The 25126-nt window shown below is 45.0% G+C and overlaps 1 protein-coding gene across 3 annotated transcripts in view; it reads left to right on the top strand.

Annotated features, from left to right (window-relative positions):
* The window catches only part of AGBL3 (AGBL carboxypeptidase 3), a 357981-nt gene that overhangs the window by 173274 nt on the left and 159581 nt on the right, over window positions 1-25126 (top strand). The gene's annotated exons all lie outside the window — the stretch shown is intronic.

The following is a 25126-nucleotide window of genomic DNA, read 5'->3' as shown; positions in this document are numbered from 1 at the left end:
ATAATCAGAAAGGCCAGCATGAAAATGAAGAAATAGTCATTGAAGCAGTTTCTGAAGGAAAATTTGCTTCATCAGGTCAATACAGGTGCCGTACCATGTCACTTTATTGGGGCCCCTCTTCCTTGTTTCAGGCAGAGTGGGAAGGTGAGGGCTAGGTGTTAGGAAGCAGTGGGAAGTCAGGGACATCAGTTATTTTCACAATGCTGCTGCCAACAATAACATTACATAATCAACAAGAACCCTGCTCTTACAATGAACAATGCCAAAGTGACATGTACTCATACCTCTCAACACATTAAGACACGCCCCTAGTCACGCCCCTGCCACACCCCTGGTCACTTATACCAGAAAGAATTCAGAAGCAGAAGACGCAGTTTTAAAGGAAACCTGAAGTGAGAGGAAAAGGAGGCTGCAAAATGTATTTCCTTTTAAACAATACCAGTTTCCTGGCAGTCCTGCTGATCTATTTGGCTGCAGCTGTGTCTGAATAAAGCCTCATCTACACTCTTAGATGAGGCTCCGATGTTACTTATCAATCGAGCCGCTGATGCGGCTCGATTGATAAGATCCGACAGTTCGGATCTTGCTACCGCCGATTCCCTGCTCGTTCCCCGCGAGGGGACAATGGCAGGGAATCGAGCGGAAGATAAGCGGCGTGGTGCGGGGACAAGCGGGTTTCTAATCCGGCGCACGCGCGGAGAGCGGGGATGTGGCGGGTACGCGCGGGGATGCGGAAGAGGCGATCCGGCAGCTAATCGAGCCGCCGGATCTGAGCCTCATTTACGCGTGTAGATGAGGCTTTACATCAGAAAGAAGCATACAGCTAATCTTGTCAGACTTGACAATAATTTCAGAAACACCTGATCTGCTGCAAGTTTGTTAAAGGGAAGGTTCAGGGAAACCTTTAAAAAAATAAAAATCCATATCCACTTACCTGGGGCTTCCTCCAGCCCGTGGCAGGCAGGAGGTGCCCTCGCCGCCACTCCAGAGGCTTCCGGTCGTCTTCGGTGGCCGCCCCGACCTGGCCAGGCCGGCTGCCATGTCGGGCTCTTCTGCGCTCCAAGGACAGGCTCTTCTGCGTCCCACGCGGGCGCGCTGACGTCATCGGACGTACTCCGGGCTGTACTGCGCAGGCGCAGTAGTTCTGCGCCTGCGCAGTAAAGCCCGGAGGACGTCCGATGACGTCAGCGCGCCCGCGTGGGACGCAGAAGAACCCGTCCTTGGAGCGCAGAAGAGCCCGACCTGGCAGCCGGCCTGGCCAGGTCGGGGCGGCCACCGAAGACGACCGGAAGCCTCTGGAGCGGCGGCGAGGGCACCTCCTGCCTGCCACGGGCTGGAGGAAGCCCCAGGTAAGTGGATATGGATTTTTATTTTTTTAAAGGTTTCCCTGAACCTTCCCTTTAAGGGGCTGTGGCTTAAAGTATAACAGGCAGAGGATCAGCAGGACAGCCAGGCAACTTGTATTGCTTAAAGAGTAACTGTCAGGCTGCAGAAGCTAATTTAAACCTCTATTCTCCTGTGTTAAACAGTTTAGAAGGAAGCCAAAAAGCCATTAGTGAAGATAAAAATCTCAGTTACCTTTGATGTGTGCTTATCAGCAAAATCTGTTAGACCCAAGAGGACGCAAGCCGCATACTATACTGCAAAGCATTCTGGGGCCCTCCCCTCGGCTGCTAATGAGACGTTACAGCAGCTTGTAATCAGTCCAGCGCGTAGCACTGATAAATCTCCGGGCAGAGTACACTGCAGGAGTCAGCTACATGGCTCATTAATATTCACTGCACACTGTGTTATTCAGTACGAGCTTTTCTGTGATCAGGAAGCAGGCAGGACATGACGACACATTTGGCAGAAAAACATGGAGCCTGCCATGAGCTGTCAGGAGCATCTATCTCTGCATATACTATATACAAATTCTGTGAAATCCAAACGTGGACAGTGAAATGCATATGTAATGTAAGTACAGCCAATCTTTAGCTACTGATATATGTGTTTATTTTCTCTGAGACCTTATACCTAACAGCTCCTCTTTAAAAGAAAATAAATATGGCAGCTTCCATATACCTCTCACTACAGTTGCCCTTTAACAGTACATTTTTTTAATCTTTCAACACAATATTTACGATTGAATAGTACAGGAAACAGCGCTTGTGAAATCGATGGGAAACGACTCTTTGGTCGATCGAAACTAACATTTCTGTCAATCTGAAAGCTGGATTTTACGGTCGTATCTGAAGAGAGAAAATGCCTTACTCGACCTGTTTATGGGTACAATCGAGAATTATCTTCTGATTAGTTGGGCACCTTTAGAATTCGAACTACACTGGTCCTCTCTGTCATTATTAGCTCTCAATTATTTTAACATTTAAATATAAGAAATCAATTTAACCACTTCAGCCTACAGCACGGGAAATCTCATGCATCCGAGCAACGTTCACCTCCCATTCATTCGCCAATAACTTTATCGCTACTAATCACAATTAATTGATCTATATCTTGTTTTTTCTGCCACTAATTAGGCTTTCTTTAGGTAGTACATTTTGCTAAGAATTATTTTTTTCTAAATCCATTTTAACAGGAAGATGAAGAAAGAAATGGAAAAAAATCATTATTTCTCAGTTTTTGGCCATTGTAGTTTAAAATTAATACATGCTACCGTAATTAAAACCCATGTATTTTATTTGCGTATTTGTCCCGCTTATTATGCCTTTTAAATTTTGTCCCTATCACAATTTATGGCGCCGATATTTTATTTAGAAATAAAGGTGCATTTTTTCAATTTGCGTTCATCACTATTTACAAGGCTATAATTAAAAAAAAAATGAATAAGATGCTCTCTTAACATGTATATTTAAAATGTTTAGACCCTTAGGTAACTATTTATGTAGTTTTTTTTTTTATTGTAATTTATTTATTTATTTTTTAATTAAAAAATGTATGTGGGTGATTTTAGCTTGGGAGTTAAACAGCAATTTTTAGATGTAATATAATGTTATTCTTTATTTAAAAAATGTATGTGGGTGCAGTTTACTATTTGGCCACAAGATGGCCACAGTCAAAAAAGTTCCTGGAGCGTACGATCACGCTGCCAGGAACTATTAGGAGGCTGCAAACAATTTTTCCGAGCAGAAATACCGCACTCTCTGCTTAGAAAGCGTCGGTATTTCTCAGGGGGGCTTAGATCGGTGAATGGGAATTATATTCCCATTCACTGATCGGGGGGCTAGCGGCAGGAAGCGGGAGCATGCCCGATCGCGCGCACCACGCTGCAGGAGCAGCACAGTCTATCTGGACGGATATATCCGTCCAGATAGGGTGAAGTGGTTTTTAAATGATAGTAATAACATTTAGAATCTATTAAACACATTTTGTAGCAGAAAAACAGGAAAAAAACATATATTTACATAGATCTGTACATGAGTCCTGAAAGAGGGACAGAGGGATTTACCATATTTTTGGACTATAAGACTCACTTTTATTTCTCCAAAAGTGGGTTTAAATCTTATAGTCCAAATACAGGCAGTCCCTGACACACGATCGCCCGCCGATACAAATTGCTGACCGTTGGGAACTCCCTGCACCCCCTGGTGTCCTCCTGTACTGCCACTGTATAAATGCAATTAGCGGTGGCAGCTGTGTGTATCTCTCACCCAATCCTGGGAGCCTGTGGTGATCAGCTGCTTCTCCTCTCTCTCACACCTTCCCCCTAGTGCCAGCACTTCCTGGGTGTGTCATTACACAAGCGACCATCACTAGGGGAAAGGAGTGAGCAAGAGCGGCCGCTGCCGCCGCTAATTATTTTTACATGGGCAGTGCAGGAGGGCACCGGGGGTCATGGAGAAGGACACAAGGGGAACAAGGAGGAGGACACCAAAGAGGACAGGAGGAAGACACAAGGGGGGCAGGAGGAGGACACAAGTGGGGATAGAAGGACACAAGGAGAACAGGAGGAGGACACAATAATTGGGGTAAGAAAATCTACAACACGCCCCTAGACCATGGACGCACCAGGTTTAGTATATTTTCTTTTTCCTGTTTTTTTTCCCTCTAAATTGGGGTTCTGTACAGAAGTCCCCAAAGATGGATTGTCCCTCTAAAAAGGGACAGTGTGGAGCTATAATATGTACGAACAGAGGCGCCAAGCAGAGTAAAACAATGTTCTAAAAATGATAAAAAGAGGGAAGTCGAGGTGGACTTACCTCCCTCGGGTAGTGGACATATACTCAAATGCAGAGTAAAAAATATACAAGTTATTCACAGCTCCATAAAATCGCAACGCGTTTCGTGGTCAACAATCCCGCTTCATCAGGCAGTACAGGAGCATATAAAACTGTTTCAGGTCCATAAAGCGTGTCAGCGCCTCACACGCTTTATGGACCTGAACCAGTTTTATATGCTCCTGTACTGCCTGATGAAGCGGAATTGTTGACCGCGAAACGCGTTGCGATTTTATGGAGCTGTGAATAAGTTGTATATTTTTTACTCTGCATTTGAGTATATGTCCACTACCCGAGGGAGGTAAGTCCACCTCGACTTCCCTCTTTTTATCATTTTTAGAACATTGTTTTACTCTGCTTGGCGCCTCTGTTCGTACATATTACAGCACGATTAAGTCCACCCCTGGTGGAGGGGTTCTTTCCCCATTTTCCTATGTACAAAGAGAGACTTTTATACCTGAGTGGGGTCAGGTACTAATACTCCCCACCTGCCTGTCAAGTGGTTACCTGATGGTAACCCACCTTTGTGAGTATAAGAACCTTTGCCATTACATTATATATTGAGCTTACCAGACAATATTGCACTATTGGGCTCTTGGTGTCCTCTGTTTTGTTTTTACAAGTGTGGAGCTATGTACCTCAAATCACTACAGATCATGGATAGAGAATAAATACATCCTGAATGTGAGTTTGAATAGGCTCTTTGTGGGTGGTGCTCCTTCTGCTTGGCTGAGCATCAGCATGCTTTTAAAGAACCCGAGGTGGGGTTCTAAGAATGATATCCGCACACAGTTCAGGTTTCCTTTAAAGAGAACCCGAGGTGGGGTTCTAAGCATGATATCCGCACACAGAGGCTGGGTCTGCCTATACAGCCCAGCCTCTGTTGCTATGTAGTGTCCCCCCAGGCCCCCCCTGCGCTCTGCTATGCCCCCATAAATCACAGCCACGCTGTCGACACGCAGCATGTCGCAGCGGGCTGTGTTTACCTATGTAGTGTCACCGGAGCTATGCAGGAGGCGGGGGGAGCGGCGAGAGTGACACTACATAGGTGAACACAGCCTGCTGCGACACGCTGCGTGTCGACAGCGCGGCTGTGATTTATTGGGGCATAGCAGAGCGCAGGGGGGGCCTGGGGGGACACTACATAGCAACCGAGGCTGGGCTGTATAGGCAGACCCAGCCTCTGTGTGCGGATATCATTCTTAGAACCCCACCTCGGGTTCTCTTTAAAGAAAACCTGAACTGAAAATTAAAAGTCAAAATAAACATACACAAGTCATACTTACCTCCCGTGTAGTCTACTCCTCAATCTATTTTTCCTCTCCTGCATCCTGTTTGTCCACTGTGATCAATGGAATTCTCTGTCCTCCATTTTGAAAATAGCCATTACCCCACAACAGCTTTCTGGTCAGCACACAGTTAAACTGTAACATCGCCCACTTGTGCCATAGGGAAACATGGAGACATCAGTTCTCCTCTCAGCTATAACTGACAGCAACTGATATATTTCAGTTCTGACAAAATGTTGTCAGAACTGGAAGAGATCATTGTAAGAAGAAAATGGTGAGCTTCTGAGAGGAACTGATGGCAAGGTAACTATGCAATGTTCATTTGAAGTTACCTCATGTGTTTATTTTAAATAATTTTACTCAGTACAGGTTCTCTTTAAGACTTCAGAGGGGAGTTACATGGTCAGAGATTTCCTAAGATCACAGCTGGCAGCCCTGAAAGTCTTTGCTGAAGCAAATGGCAGCTGAAGCAGCTCCTGACCAAACTCTGAACAAAACAAACTTTGCCATTCTGGTTTGCCTACAGTTCTAGGTAAACAATTGCGTCTGGCGTAAGGCTTTAATAATATTTAATGAACTGGAATAAACTTGTCTATCAAAGTATCTCATTCAGTCTTCTTGCACACAGCTTTTCTTTTTCAGATTTGGATTGTGTGGAAAGGGATGAGGCCAGTGGCGGCTCCAGCTTCAGATTTTTGGGGGGGCTCAAAGGGGGCACATGGGCTGGCAGGCGGGGCTCATGGGGGGAATTTGCGGCATGCATAGCGCGCCGCAGCGCACAAATGGGTGTGACCATTACATCATTTGGGTGGGGCTAACTATAATGTAGTTGTACCAGCTAATGTAGTTACATAAAAAAAATATGAAGTAAATGCACATAATGACAGACAGTGTTTTCCCAGTAAATGCACGTGATGACAGGCAGCATTTCCCCAGTAATTGCATGTAATGAGAGACAGCCTTTCACCAGTAAATGCACAGAATGAGAGACAGTCTTTCACCAGTAAATGCACGTAATGACAGACAGTCTTTCACCAGTAAATGCACAGAATGAGAGACATCGTTTCCCCAGTAAATGCACGTAATGAGAGACATTGTTTCACCAGTTAATGCACATAAGAGACAGCGTTTCACCAGTAAATGCACATAAGAGACAGCTTTTCACCAGTAAATGCATGTAATGAGAGACAGCCTTTCACCAGTAAATGCACGTAATGAGAGACAGCGTTTCACCAGTAAATGCACACAAGAGACAGCTTTTCACCAGTAAATGCACATAAGAGACAGCTTTTCACCAGTAAATGCACGTAATGACAGACAGCCTTTCACCAGTAAATGCACGTAAGAGACAGCTTTTCACCAGTAAATGCACATAACGACAGACAGCCTTTCACCAGTAAATGCACGTAATGACTGTCAGGAACCGGCCCGCGGCACGCCTGCGTATACGGTTCCCGACTGCGGGTTTGACCAGATTAAGCGGGGAACAGCCTTATTTAAGCTACAAACAAGGCTGGAACCCCTCAAACACTTCCCACTGCCACCACTAGCGTTGCTAGACACGTTCACTCAGCTATCGAGTGCTCAATACGCAATCTGCGTTTTCGTATTTGGGTCAGCTTTGCGCTTAGGCCAAATACGGGAACGCCACGCACCCACACACACACACAGTTGCAATCTTACACTGTCGTGAAGCAAAGACCCACTAACAGTCGTTCCGAACGATACTGTTAGCCACTCTGCTGTCGCTACTCGCACTGGCGTTGTTCGTACGTTGGGTCAGCTGCGCGCTTAGGCCAACGTATGACAAACGCCCCCACACACAATGCAATTACAATTTCATATGGTAGTGTTGCTCAAGCGTACAATTAGGCATGAACTTATACACGGTTACACTTCAGTCTCTTCTAGGCTATGAGTGTTAGTTTAGTACGGCAGAAGTCAAACTTATTAAATAATAATTTAATATTCTAGAAAAACATAGAACAATGCAGAACTTAATATATACAAAAAGATTACAAAAAACAAAGTAAAAATGTTACAAGATAAAAGTTACAAAAATAAGAGGTTACAAAGATAACACACACGGATATTTGCGTAAAAATAAACGGGGGAAAAAAGAACGTTACCAGCTTAGGTTAGAACGTTGTTTGACGGGAGGACGCCGTTTCGACCAGGAGTCGCGATCCTCCCTAGCTATTCGCTACCTCCGAGAGAAGACCCCGGTGGCTGTCCTGGGCCACCTTAAATAGTCTGAAGTGTCCCCTGGGGCATTTAATGTCCAGCCCCCAGGAACTAATGCAGTTTCCCCGTTTGTGACATCACGCTTGTCATAATCCTTCTTGTGATATGCACTTCAAAGGGGGTTCCTGTTTTAGCTTCTTGAAGTTTGGCAGGACACAATCTCACCCATTGAACTCTGCAGACATCAAAAAGCTTCCTCCACATTATTTCCTTGGGTAAAGTGTATATTAGCACATACATGAAAAGATTGCCTGTAGACAGAGGCAGACAATCACCCCTGGGACAGTAGATCAAAAGTGACTGCTAGGGGCTTAATGAGCTGCTTCCTTGCCTATTGAAGGTGACTGGTCGTATTCACTGAAGACCTCTTTAGATGCAAATGTAGGTCTAGTGACCCACCCACACAAATACATGAACAGTCCATGAATCTAGCCTGCATCTCCACACCTTTGACATACCACAGCAGATATAAAAATGGGAAAATGAAAATATATTACTGTATTATCCTTAACAGCATCAGCACCCCAATATATCTTCACAATGACAAACAGTGTTTCCCCAGTAAATGCATGTAATGACAGACAGCATTTCACTAGTTAATGCACATAATGACAGACAGTGTCCCCAGTATAGGTAGGCAGGTGTATAGATGTCCCCAGTATATGTAGCCAGGCGTATAGCTGTCCCCAGTATATGTAGTTAGGCTGGTGATACCCTGGGGGCCCCAGGGCACCTCAGGCCTGGCTGGTGGTGGGCTTGAGGCCTCAGGCCTGGCTGGTGGTGGTGGGCTGGGGGCCGCAGCGCAGCTCAGGCCTGTTAGGTGGTGGGCTGGGGGCCCCTGGGCAGCTAAAGCCTGGCTGGTGGTGGAAAGGCCTCAGTCCTGGCTGGTGGTGGTGGGCTGAGGGCCCCAAGGTAGCTCAGGCCTGGTAGGTGGTGGGCTGGGGGCCCCAGGGCAGCTCAGGCCTGGATGGTGGTGGAAAGGCCTCAGGCCCAGCTGGTGGTGGGTGAGCTGGGGAGTGTGGCCCCCCAGGGGGGTGCTCAGAGTCAGGCCTGGTGGTTGGTGCTGCCTGCTGGTGCTAGGCTCAGGAGGGCAGCTCAGGCCTAGGTGGCTGTCTGGTGCAAAAAAAAAACAATTTGGCAGTTGGCCAGGCTGGCTGGAGTGAACAGGACACCCACCTTGTCGGAGTTCCGAGTGCTGTCCTCCTGCTGCCTGTCTTAGCTGAGTCCAGCCCTGTGCGCTGTCTGCGGGTGCCTGGGTCACTGCCACTGGGTGTGACTGGGTGTAGCGCAGCGCTGCTGTGTGCCTGTGCGGCGGAGAGTCTGGAGTGGAGAGGAGACTCCTGTTGGCGGCAGCTAGCTGCACGGGCGGGCAAAGAGAGCGCGCTGCATGTCACGTGATGCCGCCGGACGTCGTCACGTGACAGTGCACAATTTTATACTGTCACCACCACGTACCCTTGCAGGGCGGGCCGCTCTGCACGGCTGAGCGTGAGCCGAGCCTGCCCTCGAGCCGGGGCGGCTGGTGACTGATCACTGGTGGTGGGTGGTGACAGTCTGCGCCAGCCCAATTCCTCCTCCCAGCCAGGCTCGGCTCCTTGTTTGTGCTGCACAAAGGTCGGGTCAGGATCGGGCTCCTCGGAACTTGCGGCGGCCAGCGGGGGGGGCTCTCAGGGGGGCTAATGAGTCGCCAGCTGGGGCTGAAGCCTGGGTAAGCCCCAGTGTGGCGCCGCCACTGCTATAGGCATGTGGAGATGCACAAACCCGACTCCACTCAGGTGTCCAGTTGGGCTGGAAGTGGTTGTTCACTTTGAAAAAAACTTTAGAAGGTTATGGGGTGGAGAAAACACTCCTGACCAAAACACTCCTGACCACATAGAACACCCCTCCAGAAGGAGGGTGGGTAACACAAAGGTGAAGAGGCGCCCAAGTTTTTAACGCAGTTTTATCAGACCTTTGGGGCTTCTTTTCCCCTTATGGCAAGAAGGAGTTCACTGGTGTGTAAATCACATTGCAATTCATGTGACTGCAAGGAGGAAGCATCGGAGTAACATGAAACGAACACCAACACTTTATGCCTTGTTTTTAGGTCTTTTTATTACTGTGTCTCCATCTGAGGGATTTCCTCTCACTTTCTGTCCTGACAGGTAGGGGATAAACTTTCCATCTGGGGCAGACACAGCAATAAATACATATTTATGTACAGCAGGTATGCGTTAGAACCCCCCATTAAATTCTTATTTCTATAGACCATATCCTGTCCCCAGCATCACCACCAGGTTTCATAGCAGTGACTTAGCAATAGGGGATGCAGAGGTTGCAGCTAGATTAAAGAGGAACTGTCGCGAAAATCTTAAAATGTAAAACACATACAAATAATAAGTACATTTCTCCAGAGTAAAACGAGCCGTACATTACTTTTCTCCTATGTTGCTGTCACTTACAGTAGGTAGTAGAAATCTAACATTACCGACAGGTTTTGGTTTAGTCCATCTCTTCATGGGGGATTCTCAGCATGGCCTTTATTATCTATCTATCTATATATATAAAATCGGATGTATGTGTGTGTGTGTGTGTGTGTGTATGTGTGTGTGTATGTGCCGCGATCACTGGAAAACGGCTTGACCGATTTGAACAAAACTTGGTATACAGATCCCTTACTATCTGGGATGATATGTTCTGGGGGTCTCACGTCCCCCCTGCACACCTGGGTGGAGCTACAAACAGCAAATCAGATTTCACCCATTCATGTCAATGGAAAAATGGAAAAGGCTGCCATTCTCACAGTAATCAAGCCAGAGTCCCCCCACTTGGCACAGGTGGTCACTTGGTGACCGAGGTTACAAATCCAGGAAAAGTGGGCGGAGCATAAAACAGCCAATCAAATTTCAGCCATTTCATTTTAAATGAGAAAATGTAAACTGCAGCCATTCTTACACTGTTAATCGCAGGGATTTCAAACTTGGTCACTGGGCGAATGAGATTAAGATTCAGGAAAGTGGGTGGAGCCTACAACAGCCAATTAAAATTCAACTGTCCATTTTTAAGGGGAACATTTAAACTGTTGCTATTCTTACACTGTTAATGGCAGAGGCTTCAAACTTGCTACAGTCGGTCTTTGGGTGACTGGGGTCCAAATTCACTAAAGGGGCAGGGCCACAAACAGCCAATCAAATTTCCTTGGTGGATAAACTGCTTCCATTCACACATTTTTGATGCCAGGAACCTGAAAGCTCACAAACTTGGTAATTGAGTGACTGCGTGTCAAGGTTACAAAAAGTGGACGGAGCCAAAAGAAAATTTTACTGGGAAAATATAAACTGTAGCCATAACACAGCTAATGACAAGGTTCTCAAACTTTGCCTGGGTGAATGAGATTAAGATTTTGGAAGGTAGATGGAGCCTACAACAGCCAATAAAAATTCACCTTTCGATTTTAAAAGGGAATATTTAAGCTGCTACCATTCTTATACTGTTAATAGCAGATGCCTCAAACCTGGTACAGTTGGTCACTGGGTGATTAGGGTTCAAATTCAGAAAGGGGGCGGAGCCACAAACAGCCAATCAGATTTGTTTATTTTTGAATGGGAACATACAAAGTATTGATACCAAGGACCACAAAGCTGATAAACTTGATACCGGTGTGACAACCCGAAGATGTCACACTGCGCCCAGCCAAAGACTGCGCCCAGCCACACTGCGCCCAGGCAAAGACTGCGCCCAGCCAAAGACTGTCCAAGACTACTTTCAGCGCCCTGGTCCGAGAGTTCAAACGAACAGCTCCCTGGTCCGAGAGTTCAAACGAACAGCGCCCTGGTCCGAGAGTTCAAACGAACAGCACCCTGGTCCGAGAGTTCAAACGAACAGCGCCCTGGTCCGAGAGTTCAAACGAACAGCGCCCTGGTCCGAGACTACTTTCAGCGCCCTGGTCCGAGACTACTTTCAGCGACCTGGTCCGAGACTACTTTCAGCGACCTGGTCCGAGACTACTTTCAGCGACCTGGTCCGAGACTACTTTCAGCGACCTGGTCCGAGACTACTTTCAGCGACCTGGTCCGAGACTACTTTCAGCGACCTGGTCCGAGAGTTCAAACGAACAGCGCCCTGGTCCGAGAGTTCAAACGAACAGCACCCTGGTCTGAGACTACTTTCAGCACCCTGGTCCGAGACTACTTTCAGCGCCCTGGTCCGAGAATACTTTCAGCGCCCTGGTCCGAGACTACTTTCAGCACCCTGGTCTGAGAGTTCAAACGAACAGCGCCCTGGTCCGAGACTACTTTCAGCACCCTGGTCCGAGACTACTTTCAGCGTCCTGGTCCGAGACTACTTTCAGCGTCCTGGTCCGAGACTACTTTCAGTGCCCTGGTCTGAGACTACTTTCAGCGCCCTGGTCCGGGACTACTTTCAGCTCCATGGTCCGAGACTACTTTCAGCGCCCTGGTCCGAGACTACTTTCAGCTCCCTGGTCCGAGACTACTTTCAACTCCATGGTCCGAGACTACTTTCAGCGCCCTGGTCCGAGACTACTTTCAGCGCCCTGGTCCGAGACTACTTTCAGCGCCCTGGTCCGAGACTACTTTCAGCTTCACTTTTGAGTGACTGTATGTCAAGGTTAGAAAAAGTGTGTGGCGCCAACAACTTAATTTTTTACATGGCAGAGTTCCCAAACTTGACACAGTTGGCCACTGGGTGACTGAGATTAATATTTAGAAATGTGGGTGGAGCCTAAAACAGCCAATCAAAATTCACCTATTGATTTTCAAGGGGAATATTTACATTGCTGCCATTCATACACTCTTAATGGCAGAGGGCTCAAATCTGGTAAGTCAGTCACTGGGAGACTGGGGTTTAAATTCTGAGAAGGGAGCGGGCCAAAAACAGCCAATCAGATTTGTTTAATTTCAATGGTAAAATGCAACTTATTGATGCCAAAGACCCCACAGCTCATAAACTTGGTCATTGAGTGACTGTATGTCAAGGCTAGAAATAGTGGGCAGAGCCAAAAACAACTAACTTTTTACATGGGAAAATATAAATTGCAGCTATTCTTACACTGTTAATGGCAGGTTTCTCAAACTTGACACAACTGGTCACTGGGGGACTAGGAGTAATATTCGGAAAAGTAGGTGGAGCCTACAAGAGCTAATCAAAATTCACCTATTGATTTTCAAGGGGAATATTGAAACTGCTGTCATTCTTACACTGTTAATGGCAGAGGCCTCAAACCTGCTACAGTCAATCATCAAGTGGCTGGGGTTCAAATTCACTAAAGGGGCGGAGCCACAAACAGCCAATCAGATTTGCTTTTCTGGATAAACTGCTTCCATTCACAAAATGTTGATGCCAGGAACCCAAAAGCTCACAAGCTTGGTCATTGAGTGACTATGTGTCAAGGTTACAAAAAAAGGGTGGAGTCAAAAACAGATTATTCTGGGAAGTTGTAAACTGCAGTCTTTCTTCACTGTTAATGGCAGGGTTCTCAAACTTTGCACAGCTGGTTACTGGGTGACTGGGATTAGTATTCAGAAAAGTGGGTGGAGCCTAAAAAAGCCAATCAAAATCACCTGTTGATTTGCAAGGGGAATATTAAAATTGCTGCCATTCTTGCACTGGTAATGGCACAAGCCTCAAACCTGGTACAGTAAAGGTGCCCATACACTCGTCAGATTGGCAGCAGATAGATAAGAAATGCATCTGATGATCTATCTGATGCGTTTTTAGAACATTTTTTACCAGGAAAGAATTTCAATAGATTTCATTTTGAAATCTATTGAAATTCGATCTGATGGCATTTTTTTGCCATCAGATTTCCATTAAGGCCAATGCAAACTGATAAGCAATCTCATCAGATCGACCTAAATTTTCCACCCTGCAAGTTCGATGGAAATCCATCGAAATCGGCCGTCGATCGGTCGATTGGCCAACCGATTTGCAATCGATTGATCGATCGATCGGGATCGATCGGTCGGCCAGAAAATCGGCTGAGTGTATGGGCTGCTTTAGTCATTGGGGTTCAAATTCATGAAAGGGGATAGAGCCACAAGCAGTTTCATTTCTTGGGAAAATACTAATTATTGATGACAAGGACCCCAAAACTCACAAACTTGGTCATTGAGTGACTGTGTGTCCAGATTACAAAAAGTGGGCGGAGCCAAAAACAAATTTCACTGGGAAAATGTAGACTGCAGTCCTTCTTACACTGTTTATGGCAGGGTTCCCAAACTTTTCCCAGATGGTCACTGGGTGACTGAGATTAATATTCAGGCAAGTGGGTGGAGCCTATAATAGCCAATCAAAATTCACCTGTTGATTTTCAAGGGGAATATTTAAATTGCTGCCATTTTTACACTGGTAATAGCAGATGCCACAAACCTGCTACAGTTGGTCATTGAGTGACTGGGGTTCAAATGCTGGAGAGGAGCGCAGCCACAAACAGCCAATCTGATTTGTTTAATTTCTATGGGAATATACAAATTATTGATGCTAAAGACCACAAAGCTCACAAATTTGGTCATTGAGTGTTTGTGCATTAGGGTTAGAAAAAGTGGGCGGAACAAACACCAGTCAAATACATACCCGGGCAACGCCGGGTCATCAGTGGGTGGAAACAAGTACAAATTTCACTGGGAAAATGTAAACTGCAGCCATTCTTACATTGTTAATGGCAGGGTTCTTAAACTTTGCACAGTTTGTCACTCAGTGAATGGGATGTGAGGCTGGCCACTGATGCTGGCCAGCCTCCCTGGTCACCGTACACTTCTTTGGCAGTTGGACGGAACAACTGACATTCACTAAGTGCTTTTAAAAATACAGAAAACCCTGAGAACCCCCCATGAGAAGATGGGTTTGTCCAAAACCTGTTGGTAATGTCAGATTTCTACTACTTACTGTAAGTGAAAACAACATAGGAGAAAAGTAATTGATGGCTCATTTTACTCTGGAAGAAACATACTTCTTCCTTGTATATGTTTACATGTATTTTAAATTTTAAGATTTTTGTGACAGAGGTCCTTTAAGACCTTAGTGGCCTACATTTGGCCCTCCTCCAGACACTGCATTAGCCCTTTGTTATGCTGTCGTAGTAATGATCACCTCTACATGAGCTTTGAATAGTTCAATTATTAGCAAAACTTTTCCTATGCTTACACCTCTCACAGAGTGGCTGTCCCTGGAAAGCCTCTGGCGCCCAAATTTCCCCTTGTATTTGCATTTTGTATGGGCACCTATGGCAACGCCCAAACTTGGTTGGTTAGGGGTCTTTAAAGGTTAGGCATCAGTAGGCAGGTCATTAGGGTTAGGCGTCGGTAGAGGGAGGCTTCTGTGTGAGAGTAGGATTAGGTTTTACTATCAGATCCTATATAATAAAACCCCTGTGTCTCTGTGTCCCTGTGTCTGTGCTTCCAGACCTGACAGTTTGCTGTATGTGAACCTCATTGCACTGTGGGAAGTAACAGCTTTTTCCAACTGCCAAGCAAGCAACACCTCCCTGTGGAAGCATATGCAGTGGAGTCCGCTCGACCGACCACCCTGTAGGGTCAGAGCAGGAATGAGGCAACTTCATCCCAATCGAACAGTATCCAAGAAAGTGATGTTCCGCTCAATGATCCAGCGAAATAGAAAATCTTTATTGCAGCAGTAAAACACGACACAACATGTCTGCTAACATGTTTTATACATAAAATGGTCCTTCAAAGGACCATTGTGTGTTCGAGACATGTTAGCAGACATGTTGTGTCGTGTTTTACTGCTGCAATAAAGATTTTCTATTTCGCTGGATCATTGAGCAGAACATCACTTTCTTGGATACAGCTCCCTATGTACATATACTTCGGACAATGGTAGGGGGAAAGGTGAGCGGGACGCGTCTGTGCGCACGTTGTCAGTGGGGCTAGCGGCGTGGCCTAGAGCCCGTTTTGTAACGGGCGAGCCTTTTTACTAGTATTGGTATAATTTACCATCTGAATTAGCACTGCTCAATAGTCGAATGTCAGTAATTTTACAGATATTCTACAAGCGGTTATCTCTGGTTCCCCAAATGTCCCCGTTGCCTGTGTAGCATGTGTTCAGGAGTGGACCCTTCATGCTGACCAGGTGCAGGAAACTAGTCTTTTATAGGTACTTTTCCCAATGCTGAGGTCCTTTTTCCGCCTCTTCTTTACTCTCCCGGTGTCTCCTCTCTTCTCACATCTCCCACAGCCGCCAGCCGATAGATGTCACGGGAACACCAGCTCGAGATTAACAGCATAAGAGGAAAAATGCTGGCGAAGCAATGCAGAGGTAGATGAAAAGGGACTTCACTGCTGGGACAGGCAAGGCTGGATTTATACATGTTCCTCCTCTAGTCCAACTTGTTGTTTCTTATCCCTGTGCAACAGTGCCCCTCCCATTTCATGTGTAGCCCCCTCTTATTTTTGTGACATCCATGTACAGCAGCCTCTGCCTTTCATGGACTCCCTTGAGCAGCTTATCTCCGTGTGTTGCTCTCCTTTTGAAGCCAACCTTTTTCAATTGCAGGCTTGTCTTCTATATTCAACAACCCATTTTCCATGTCCAGCTGCCCCTTGGCCAGCATTAACCCAAGGCTTGGGCCTTTGGGGCCTTTTCAGAAATACAGCCCTGGTTGCTATGAAACAATTGCTTTGCTGCTCCTGCTGTGCATGACGTCAATGAGGGTTTAGTTGCCTTTCTTGCTCATGGCCCCTGACCTCCAGCCAACTGCAAGAGCTGCTCCCCTTGCAGTTTTGCTGCTGCTTGCAATGTATTCTGCTGCACTGAGGGTATTGTACTTTTTAATAGCAAAAGTGGGGTTTTACTTTAAACACATCTATACTGTGATGCGTTGTGGTTTCTAATAGTGAAATGAGGACAGGAAGGCTATAAGCAGATGCTAATAAACACCATTTGCATCCACACATAAAGCTGTCTCCTTATGGTCTCTAAATCTGTATGGTATAAAAGCGAATATAAAAGCCTTCTAATTAAAAACATCCCGAATCCAAAATGTATGAAAATCCATTTAATTAAAAAGGCAGTTTTGTTAATTAGAAGTGGGCGGCGGCATCTTATTATGGATTTGCGGGGAGCACTTGTAAGCGCCATGAGAAGATTTCATTTTCTGGCAAAGCGTATGGCAGACTTCTCTGCTGCAGCGGTTATTGAATGCCGCCTCCCATGGGAGAGATGTGTCTCCTCTGTGTGGCACCATTTCCTGCTCAAATAACGAGTGCGTACGTCGTTGTGTTTCTTATTAAATCACCCCTCAAACGCCACGTTTAAAGTAGAAGCCAAGCCAAAGTGTCTTTCATAGTGTCAGAGTAAAAAGATTCCTGCAGGTTTTGTGGCTCATACTCAAGTTCCTGACTCATTTTCCTGTCATTGCCTGGCTTACTTGTTATCTGCTGCTGTTTCATTTTTGATGCTGCGTGACTCAGACATCTGATGGTTGTTTCTTCTGCCATGACTTGGCTCATGCTGTCCCACTTGGACACCTGGTGCCTGTTCCTGCTGCTTTGTCTTGGTGTATCTTTTACCTCTAATTGCTGATGCCATTCCCTAGTTCTTAATATCCAGCTCTGGATTTATATTGCTCTTCCTGCTGAAGTATCCTTTTGGTCCAGCACAATGTCCTGATTGACCTTACCGTGCTCAGGCTTCAGAGGCTATCCCTGTAGTCATGTCTTGGCTCTTGCTGTTCTGCTCCGACTTCCAGTGACCTCGACAAGGCTTCTGGTATCTCACTCAAGCATCCGTTGGTTGTTTTGGCTGCCATATCTTGGTTCTCAATATCCTGCTCAGGATCTTGATGGCAGTTTCTTCACTGGTGTCCTGCTTCCCACTATATTGCTCAGGTTCTTGGGGATTGTTTTACCATGTTGGTATTATACTTGAAAGTTCAGATGGATTTTTCTACTGCTATGTCCCTGTTCCCGCTATCTTGCTCCATTTCACTTCATGGTTGCTCCTGCTAGTGTGTACTAGTTACTGCTATCCTGTTTAGGATTTTTGTCTTTTTCTACTGCCATATCCATGTTACTTTACTGCTATCTTGCTCCTGATTGTTACTCCTGATACTGTGTACTAGTTACTGCTATCCAGATCAGGATTCTGGTGACCGTTACTGGTGCTATCTCTTGTTTTTACTATCCTGCTGAAGTACAGGACTTTTTACTGCCATTTCCTTGTGCTATCTACCCTGTTTCTGGTGTCGTAATTTTGCCATCTCCGTGTTTCCACTGTTCTGCTTTAACACTTGGTGGTTCTTGCTGCAATTTCTTGGTTCCCTGCATGCTGCTCAGGCTTGGGGTTTCTGCTGTTATGTCCAGGCACCAAGTATCCTGCTCATGCACCTGGTGTTACTCCTGCTTCCAGGTCCAGGTTCCTGTAATCTTGCTCAGGCTCCTATTAGTTGCTCTTTCACAGCTGTTCCAGTTCCTACTATACTGCTCAAGGTTCTGGTGACTGTCCAGCATGGTGTTGTAGTGGAAAGCACTCTTTCCTTGCAGTGCTGGGTCCCTGGTTCTAATCATATATTCTCCGTGTGCCTGTGTGGGTTTCCAACGGGCACTCCAGTTTCCTCCCTCATCTCAAAAACATACATATGAGTTAATTGGTCTCCCCCCTAAATTGACCCTAGACTATGATGGAAATATGACTATGGTAGGGATTAGATTGTGATCCCCTCTGAGGTACAGATAAGTGACGAGTATATGTGCTGTAGAAGATATTGTCGCTATATAAATACTAAATAATAATGATGTTCCTCTTGTCATGGCTAATTTCCTGGTATGGTACTCAAGAACCTGGTGGTTATTCCTGCTGCCATGTCCTGGTTTTTGTGACCTCACTAGGGCTCCTGGTGGTTGCTCTTCAACAGCAATCCTAGTTCCTACTATCTTGTTCAAAGTCCTGGTTGTGTTTCTGATTTCCGCAGAATGTTATTTTGGTCAATAAAGTCATTTGCAAAACAATTTTTTTATTTTTTTTTGCAGAATCCGCTATTTTTGCAGATGTAAATGCATATTATGCAGAATATGCATTTCCGATCAGCAACCGCAGCAAACCTCTGCATTCTCTGATTGACCTAATACTTCTGAGTGGCCTGAAAATTCCATGGTAATCCGATTTCTGCTGTACAATACTGATTCTCTGATTGGTCCAATGCTTCCGAGTCTCATGATTGGCCCAAAATTTCCAAGTTTCAGTAATACTGACACTTCTCGGAAAGCAGAAGTCTGTCGGCATCGGAAATCGGCATCTCCGACCATCCCTACTTTTACTGGCATCCCAGATTATTGGTATACTGATAAGTCCCCTTATATTTGTTCTAACGGTGCGTACACACCATTGATGGATGTCGCCCTCCTGGGATTGGGACCCTTGGACGACATCACTGGGCCAAGATGCACAGATGCAAGTCAGCTGTGTACCAGATGACGCGCTTTGTTGCTATGCGGGGTGGCGGAGGGCCGACGGAGTGGTGTGTGTGCGATGCCACACATGGACCGGGGAGCAGCATAGACAATAGGATCGACCATCGCGGGTATGAGTTGATCCGCAGGACGAATCGCTTGCAGGTCGTCAGTTATGAGCCACTGTACATACACCTGATCTTCAGTCAAGTTTGTATACAAGCCTTTATTTTCATTATCCTGCTCAAGCACCTGTTGGTTGTTACTGCTGCTATGTCCATTCTCCAATACCCCGTTCTGGCTCCTGGTGGCTGTTCCAGCTGCAATGTTGCTAGACAACAGAGAAAAGTAGACAGACGCTGTACCATTTTAAGACTGAAAAACAAACAAAGGAAAGCAACCTTATTTATGGTTAATGGCTTATTAACTTGTTTGCCCTAAGAACAATGACAGGATTGACTTGTATTTCCTGTATCTAGCATAAGATCTGGTAATGGGATACCCCAGGAATGCGATTATATTTGTCATCGTTATCCTGATTAGCTATTTCGTGTTAACATTGCACAATTATCTGAGTGTGCCCTGGGTAGACTTGCTATAACTTCCCATCCTATCTACAGTCATTGTATCTGTGTTATGAAAGAAGGTGTGTCGCCAAGACTGGAGAAGATGTCTAGTTATTTCTGACTCCTGCAGAGTTTGTCTTTAAAGGTGAACTAGACTCAAAATGTACCAAGCTAAATTCTTAAAGAGAACCTGTACTGAGTAAAAATATTTAAAATAAACACACGAGGTAACTTCAAATGAACATTACATAGTTACCTTGCCATCAGTTCCTCTCAGAAGCTCACCATTTTCTTCTGACAATAATCCCTTCCAGTTCTGACAATATTTTGTCAGATCTGAAATATATCAGTTGCTGTCAGTAAAATGTCAGTTGCTGTCAGTTATAGCTGAGAGGAAAACTGATGTACCAGGTAATATCCATGTTTCCCTATGGCTCAAGTGGGTGATGTTACAGTTTAACTGTGTGCTGACCAGAAAGCTGTTATGGGTAATGGCCATTTTCAAAATGGAGGACGGAAAATTCCCTTGATCACAGTGAACAAACAGGACGCGGGATAGGAGAAAGACACTGAGGAGTAGACTACATGGAAGGTAAGTATAACTTGTGTATGCTTATTTTGACTTTTAATTTTCAGTTCAGGTTTTCTTTAACACAATCATGTTGATAGATGGAAATTATGATATGCAACTGAACATTTCAAGTTCAAGAATCCAATGTGAAGCTGTGTTGACCTGTAGCTATGCAACTATCCATACAGACTTTAAAGGGTACCTGAAGTGAAGTTTAGCATGATGCATTTGTACTGTATATATTTGAGTATAAGCCGAGACTTTTTGCACCTAAAATGCACCACAGAACATAATCTCGACTTATACTCAGGTCATCTGTCTAGTGGTCCTCCACCCTCTCCCATACAGCATACCTGGGCCCTTATTTAATTCACTTTTCCACCTACAGTAAGTTTTCTCCTATAGCTAATTATTCGTATTCTGCTTAAAATAACTTTTCATCACTCTACAGCTGAAAAAGTACCAATAGTAGGTGAAAAGGTGCTTGCTGGTGGCTTAAAAATATTTTATTCATAATGTGTCAAAATATAACCCAGTAGAAAACTTAGGAGTAAAATTGAATTGCATATGGCCCCTGGTGTCTAGTGGTTCACTCTTCCCACTTCCATAACACGTTTCTCCCTGGTGTCTAGTGGCTTCCCTCCCTCCTTACTTTCACTTGCAGAGTGCTGGAAACAAAGGTGGGGGAAAAGCATCTTACCCGATAGGGTAAGATGCTTTTCCATTGCCTCAGCTGCTAGTATTGAGGCTGCACAGGCTTTGTGCCTGAAAAAGCAGGCTGTCACCGAACTCAGCCATGTTTTTAAATACTATATTATAAGTTATGTATATTGTATTATAAAACGTTTGTCCTCTTGTGTGGTTGCTTTATTATTATTAACAAAAACTACTTTGTAGAAGGTTTAAACCTACGTGAGGTATAGCTTTTAGAAACTTCTGGAACCTTCCAGAAACTTCTGGAACTTTCTAGAACCTTCCCGGGAAGCTTCTGGAATCTGGAACATTCTAGTAGATTCTGAAAGGTGCTTGACCTCCTGGAGCAAAATTTTTGTGTATTTTCATGGAAAATTTTTAAAAGCAAAAATGCCTTTGGCACGAATTCGCAAGCAACAATGGTCAAAGTGACCAGATAAGCAAATGTCTGTGGGCCTGATTCATAAAGCTGCGCTGCTATAGTGATAACATGTTAATTGTCATAGTGTAGTGGCTGTTTGTGAAGCGATACTTCACAGGACTGCCTGCATTGAAAGTTATCCACGTTGCTAAGGAAGCAATGCACATAATTAAGGGAAGCGAGCGCTGCTATATAAGGCGTGCATAGCGCGCACTACTGCACATTAATGAATCAGGCCCATTGTGTGTAAATATCACACTAGGTAAAGTCCCACCTATTACTTAAAGTGAACCTCCAGACTAAAAATCTACTCAGCAGCACTGAAAAGCCTTATGTCTCTTTTTACAGTTTCACAGCATCAGAACTTTGTTTTTCTTACCCAAGCCTCATTTTTAGCTGCACAGAAGAAAACTGACAGGACATTTTTCCTATGGTGCTGTGCAAAGCATGATGGGATTTCTAATGATGTTTTTCTCCTCCTGCTGTTTTGGCGCAAGTTTGTTTTTTTACATTTTGAATTTGAGATTTGAAGCCTAGCATGCGCAGCAGGGAGGGGTGATCAGGACACAGTTGGACTGTGTCTCATGCTCCCTGTCACCTCCTTTCAACCAAAAAGATGATTGCCCCCATGGAATCACAAACATTTGCCTGTTCTTTTAAAACAGGGTGGGTAAGAAATTATATTACCTACAGTGCTGCCCATAATTATTCATACTGCTGGCAAATTTTGACTTAAAATTACTTTTATTCAACCAGCAAGTACTTTTTTGATGGAAAATGACATAGGTGTCTCCCAAAAGAAAGTAAGACGATGTACAAGAAGCATTATTGTGGAAAAAAAAATGTCTCAGCTTTTATTTACATTTGAGCAAAAAGTGTTCAGTCCAAAACTACAGGGAGTGCAGAATTATTAGGCAAATGAGTATTTTGACCACATCATCCTCTTTATGCATGTTGTCTTACTCCAAGCTGTATAGGCTCGAAAGCCTACTACCAATGAAGCATGTTAGGTGATGTGCATCTCTGTAATGAGAAGGGGTGTGGTCTAATGACATCAACACCCTATATCAGGTGTGCATAATTATTAGGCAACTTCCTTTCCTTTGGCAAAATGGGTCAAAAGAAGGACTTGACAGGCTCAGAAAAGTCAAAAATAGTGAGATATCTTGCAAAGGGATGCAGCATTCTTAAAATTGCAAAGCTTCTGAAGCGTGATCATCGAACAATCAAGCATTTCATTCAAAATAGTCAACAGGGTCGCAAGAAGTGTGTGGAAAAACCAAGGTGCAAAATAACTGCCCATGAACTGAGAAAAGTCAAGCGTGCAGCTGCCACGATGCCACTTGCCACCAGTTTGGCCATATTTCAGAGCTGCAACATCACTGGAGTGCCCAAAAGCACAAGGTGTGCAATACTCAGAGACATGGCCAAGGTAAGAAAGGCTGAAAGATGACCACCACTGAACAAGACACACAAGCTGAAACGTCAAGACTGGGCCAAGAAATATCTCAAGACTGAATTTTCTAAGGTCTGATGAAATGAGAGTGAGTCTTGATGGGCCAGATGGATGGGCCTGTGGCTGGATTGGTAAAGGGCAGAGAGCTCCAGTCCGACTCAGACGCCAGCAAGGTGGAGGTGGAGTACTGGTTTGGGCTGGTATCATCAAAGATGAGCTTGAGGGGCCTTATCGGGTTGAGGATGGAGTCAAGCTCAACTCCCAGTCCTACTGCCAGTTTCTGGAAGATACCTTCTTCAAGCAGTGGTACAGGAAGAAGTCTGCATCCTTCAAGAAAAACATGATTTTCATGCAGGACAATGCTCCATCACATGCGTCCAAGTACTCCACAGCGTGGCTGGCAAGAAAGGGTATAAAAGAAGAAAAACAAATGACATGGCCTCCTTGTTTACCTGATCTGAACCGCATTGAGAACCTGTGGTCCATCATAAAATGTGAGATTTACAAGGAGGGAAAACAGTACACCTCTCTGAACAGTGTCTGGGAGGCTGTGGTTGCTGCTGCACGCAATGTTGATGGTGAACAGATCAAAACACTGACAGAATCCATGGATGGCAGGCTTTTGGGTGTCCTTGCAAAGAGAGGTGGCTATATTGGTCACTGATTTGTTTTTGTTTTGTTTTTGAATGTCAGAAATGTATATTTGTGAATGTTGAGATGTTATATTGGTTTCACTGGTAAAAATAAATAATTGAAATGGGTATATATTTGTTTTTTGTTAAGTTGCCTAATAATTATGCACAGTAATAGTCACTTGCACACACAGATATCCCCCTAAAATAGCTAAAACTAAAAACAAACTAAAAACTACTTTCAAAACTATTCAGCTTTGATATTAATGAGTTTTTTGGGGTTCATTGAGAACATGGTTGTTGCTCAATAATAAAATTATTCCTCAAAAATACAACTTGCCTAATAATTCTGCACTCCCTGCATTCATATTCTTCTCAATAATCAATACAAAAGCCTTTATTGGCTATTACAGCAGTCAAACGCTACCTATAATTGCAGACCAGATTTTTGCATGTCTCCACAGGTATTTTAGCCCATTCATCTTTAGCAATGAGCTCCAAATCTTTTAGGTTGGAGAGTCTTCTTGCCATCACCCAGATCTTTATCTCCCTCCACAGATTTTCAATTGGATTCCAGTCAGGACTCTGTCTGGGCCGCTCCAAAACATTAATGTTGTTGTCTGCTACCCATTTCTTCACCACTTTTGCTGTGTGTTTTGGGTCATGGAACCGTATGCAATTCACTTTTTCACCTGAGTTTTCTCCTATGAGATCATTTTTCATCTTCATAACTTTCCAGCAGTTTTCAACAAAAAAAGTACCAAAAAGTAAATAAAACAGTACTATTAAAATTATTTTGAGCATTTTCTTTTTTTCTGATACTTAAAATGCATTTTATTGACAAATTTAAAAATGTTTCCCAGGAGAAAATTTTTATTACATATGAGCCCATGTCATGCTGAAATGTCCATGATGCTCAAGGCCAAGACTGCCTGATGTTGTCATTGAGAATCTTCATGAATCACTCTTTTTTTATGGTGCCGTTCACTGTGATTAGGTTCCCTAGTCCCTTGGCTGAAAAAGAACCCCAAAGCATTAGGTTCACACACCTATGTTTGACAGTGATCAAAAGATAAAGCAGGCACCCCATCCAGTTCTGGGTGCTTGATGTGTTTACAAGGCAGTTTCACTGTAGTAGGATTGTCTATATGGAATAGAGCACAATAAAATGTGTGTTGCATCCAGGGGCATAACTAAAAGTCCCCGGGCCCCCCTGCAAGAATTTGAGTGCCACCCCAAAGGCCCCCCGATCATGGCCATTTTTGGGGGGGCAGGAGGGGTCGCAGCATGAGGGGAAAGCTTTGCACATCAGCGGGGAGGGGGGACAGTCCCCCCCCTCACCTCGGGGACAGTCCCCCCCCCCCCCCCTCACCTCAGGCTCTCCCCTCTGCGCTCACCCTCCTGCATCTATCTAAGTGGCAGCAGCAGCAGCTGTATATACATCAATTCACCACCGGAGGTCTCCGATCTGCAAGGGCTTGCAGATCGGAGACCTCTGTGGTGAATGGAGATAATTATAGCCGCCTTCCGCCGCTGCTTCTGCTACTTAGATAGATGCAGGAGGGGGAGCGCAGAGGGGAGAGTCCGAGGTGAGGGGGACTGTCCCCGAGGTGAGGGGGGGGGGGGACTGTC

The sequence above is a fragment of the Hyperolius riggenbachi genome, chromosome 3 (assembly GCF_040937935.1).
Source record: "Hyperolius riggenbachi isolate aHypRig1 chromosome 3, aHypRig1.pri, whole genome shotgun sequence".
In the NCBI taxonomy this organism is placed as follows: Eukaryota; Metazoa; Chordata; class Amphibia; order Anura; family Hyperoliidae; genus Hyperolius; species Hyperolius riggenbachi.
Note: the sequence above shows the minus strand (reverse complement) of the source record. Positions and strands in the feature narration are given on the sequence as shown.